The sequence below is a fragment of the Oryctolagus cuniculus genome, chromosome 8 (assembly GCF_964237555.1).
Source record: "Oryctolagus cuniculus chromosome 8, mOryCun1.1, whole genome shotgun sequence".
Taxonomy (NCBI): Eukaryota; Metazoa; Chordata; class Mammalia; order Lagomorpha; family Leporidae; genus Oryctolagus; species Oryctolagus cuniculus.
In genome coordinates, this window is record NC_091439.1 from 100,499,401 (window position 1) to 100,503,542 (window position 4,142).

At 36.3% G+C, this 4,142-nt stretch overlaps 1 pseudogene; it reads left to right on the forward strand.

Moving 5' to 3' along the window:
* Nucleotides 1-1,300: 1,300 nt before the first annotated feature.
* On the forward strand, nt 1,301-2,510 carry LOC138843287 (myeloid leukemia factor 1 pseudogene; annotated as a pseudogene).
* Nucleotides 2,511-4,142: the final 1,632 nt, after the last annotated feature.

Here is a 4,142-nt window from a genome sequence, read left to right on the forward strand (position 1 = left end):
TGTGTACATCACTTGAAAAAAATAGCATCACAGAATATTATCATAGGTTTTCAACTTCATTGTTTTCCAATTAGGACATAAACATTTCCAGATTTTTCATATTCCCTTGAGGATATATTGCCTACATTTCTCTTTGAAACTTTTTTTTTTTTTTTGGCCAGATATACTGGTTATAACACATTGAGATCAATTTTGGCAAATACATGAAGAAAGTTAATTCATCAATTTTTTTGAGATTCACAAATATGTAAGAAATGATAGAGAGAGAGGGTTGAAAATGGGTAGGAATCAAAAAATACTGAACTATGAGGCTATTGATAGTCTGATCAGAAACTCTTGCTGGCTCAGCCATCATCACTACCACAGGACATCATTGGCATGGAGCATTACTCAACACTAAGAGCTGATGACATCACTTCATACTGTTACATGACGTCCATGCTGACTCCTGCTGTGAATGAATTCTGAGCCGTTTTCATCTTTCCACAAGATTTAAAGTCTTAGTAAGACTTACAAAAGACCAAGTCTGGTTCATAGGCCAGTGGCTCAGCTGTCAGCTTGTAGGGGAGAAAATACTAGACACAGTACATTTTAAAATATAAGGCAGTAGTTCATCACTTAAAACGACTCAAATAATGGGAAGGTCCATACAAATAGAAGATGTTTAAATGTTGTACTCAAAGCAACTAACTACTCATCAATTAAATGAAGTAAAAACATATTCATTAAAAATGCCTACCTGTATTAATCAACAGGATATCTTTAAAAAGTTATACGGAGAAATGGATCTGATCTGAAGCCAGGAGCCAGGATCTTCTTCCAGGTCTCCCACTTGAGTATAGGGGCCCAAAGAGTTAGGACATCTACTGCTTTCCCAAGCAATAGCAGAGAGTAGGATTGAAAGTGGAGCAGCCAGGTCTCAAACTGGCACCCATTTGGGATGCCGGCACCTCAGGTGGCAGTTATACCCGCTACAACATAGGGCTGGCCCATATAATAGGTTATCTTAATTATGAATTTCTGATTTTATGCAATATATTTCTTTAGTTATCACATTTGTCTTTATGCAACTCATAATGACTACCCTAAATATTCCCTCTTTTCTAATCCAAACTACGATTTAAGTACAACTTAATAAGTGCACTATAGTGCCCTAATGTCCTTGAATACTCACAGCTGAAAATGTCAAAACTAAAATTAATCCTGATAGAATGATATTCTCATTAAAGCACTTATCTATTAAGTTAGTGGACCTTTGTTTTAACTATAGGATAATAAAAAATTAGTAATATCACTCACCTAGAAGAATTTAGGGCAATGGCTCCTTCAATGCTCTCGGAAATATCTTTGCTTGAAAATCTAATTCATTGCCTACTTGCCAGCTGATAATTTAGATGATTATCCTATCTGATGATGTTGCGTTTTTGTCAGTAAATAAGAGAAGCATTCTTTTTTTTCTTTGTAAAAAGCAAACCTCAGGAATTGCTATAATTTAAAGAGGAGGTGATAGCAGTAGGCTACTAAGTGTATGTTGGAGCACAGCCTCCCGACAGAAATGACTTGAGGATAATGTTGGCTCCCAAACTTACTAATCACTGATGCAGGACACTTTAAAAAGTTTTCAGAAAGTGGAATTAAAAGATTGGATGGAGTTACACCGGTTTGCAACCGGTCTGATCCCACCCCAGCCAAGACAAAGCCAGAATGTTCAGGATGCAGAGCAGCGTCTTCCAGGACGATCCTTTCTTCTCCGACTCTTTCCTTGCACGCTGTGAAAGTATGCGTCGGGTGATGAGAAGATTTTATGAACCTTTTTGAGAGACTTGCTCAGTATCTCTGATGGTAGAGGATGAGCTTGTCTGCATACAGGGGCATGATGATGGAGAAGACTCCTTGACTCGTACAGATGTCAACCCTTTTCAGGCAATGGACCGAGTGTTAAATATGAGAAACAGTATGCAGGAATTACAAAGAAACTTTGGTAATCTTTCAGTGGATCCAAGTGGACATTCATTGTGTTCTTCTTTGGTGATGACTTATTCCAAAATAGGGGATGAACCACCAAAAGTTTTCCAGTCCTCAACCCAAACCTGTAGGGCTCCAGGAGGAATAGGAAATCCAGGGGAGTAATGAGAGATTCTGACAGTGGACTAGAAAAAATGTCTGTTGTTCATGATATCTATGACAGAGCTCATGCCATTGAAAAGTCAAGGAACAGCAAGACTGGAGATGAAGAAGTCAATCAATAATTCATCAATATGAATGAAATTGCTGTTCATGCTCTTGATGATGAGTGGGAAACTGAGGTTTTGAAATACAAACTGGGGGAAGATAGCACAATGTTGAAAATGCTAAAATGTGGTGTTGGTCATGAGAAGAATCCAGGATCCTGAAAACTTAAAATAAGTTAGAAATCTAATCAAAGTCCAGCCATTGAAAGTAGAAGATCAAACATTCTTATGGATAAACTAAACATAAAAAGCTCACCTGTTAAAACACACAAAAAATAAATTACCATGCATTTGATTTGTTTAGTTTTCATTGTTTTAACTGAGAACGTAATGGTGCTGGGTGATATAGGTAAGATCAGTCTCCTGTTTTTAGATCAGTTCTATACTTTACAACTTTCTTCTGGTACCTGAATGTTTTTGGAAATTCTAGCTTTATGTTGTTCCTACTCTAGGAATAAAAGTCAATTTTGAAAAACTTAAAATCATAATAAAAAAGATTGGGTATATTGATGCAAATATATTTTTAAAATTTTATCTGTGTTTACTTTCAAGGGAGAATGACAGAGAAAGAGAGAGAGAGAGAGAAAGAGAGAGAGAGAATGAGAGAGAGAAAGAGAGAGAGAGAGAATGAGAGAGAGAGAGACTGACTTTCTATCTGCTAATTCACTCTCCAAATGCCCAAAACAGCTAGGGCTTGGCCAAGCTGAAGGCAGGAGCTGGGAAATCAGTCACGATCTTAAGGCAGTGACGCATGGAACTGAGCCATCACTTGCTGTCTACCAAGCTGTGCATTAATAGGAAACTGAATCAAGCAAAGCCAGAACTCAAAGCCAGGCACTCTGATGTTGGATGCAGGTACCAAAACGTTGTCTTAACCTATACATTAAATGCACACCCTTTCAAAAATATTTTAGAATCATGTATATGAAGAATCTTAAAAAGTTTCATGGAAAACACTTGTTGTGAAAAATGTTTGCATGAATTTCAACAGATGTTGTCCCCAAGTAAACTTCGCTGTAATTCTGTTATCCATAAATTTGAAGCCCTCTTGCATTTATATACATATTGACGATATAGCATATTATTGTCAAAGTGGAAGGAAATAATACATAGAAAATATTTGGAGAGAATTTTAACATGTAATAATTATACATTATTTATATGTATATTGTGAAAATGCATTCCCCACAAATAATCTATGCATCAAATGGCTTGTGTATTTGATATCATCAAATCAAATAATGACATGGAAGTTATAGGAAAGGAAGTATAAACACAAAGATACCACCTGGGTATATGGTATGGAAGTTACAAATAGAAGGTGTGTTGCCCATTTTATATGTCTAGAGAGAGAATTTATAAAATGTTAGTGAATTTAAACTATGTGGATTTTATAATATTGAGTAGTGTCATGCAATGATATATATGGGATAACAAGAAAGAATAGACTGGACATAGGCACATAGCATTGTTTAAGTAAGAGAAAGAGCAATCATTGGAGCCATATAGGAAGTAAAATGAGGCATATGGGTCATCAGAGAGTACTCTCAGACTTTACAAATCTGTGTGCACAATTCCCTGTGGATTCAAAGCAGCACCCTTACCAAAGGAATGAAAGTGTTAAGGACTCACCACAGTTAACAGAAGTGCAAAGTCACAAGTGGTCTGGTTACAAAACCATACAAACTATACAGGATTGAAAGAAGAATGGAAAAATTCTATGACAGACTTCAAAGGAATAATTCCACTAGACTAATTAGGATCGAGTTGCTTCTTATATGAGTACTAGTTGTAGGGGGCTTCAATATATTTCTGCTGATATGGTTTTGGCCCTTCTTCTTTTCTGATTGCATTCCACTATCTGATTTTCTGTTTTTGTTACTGTTGCATCACTGCATTCAGTGTATTTTG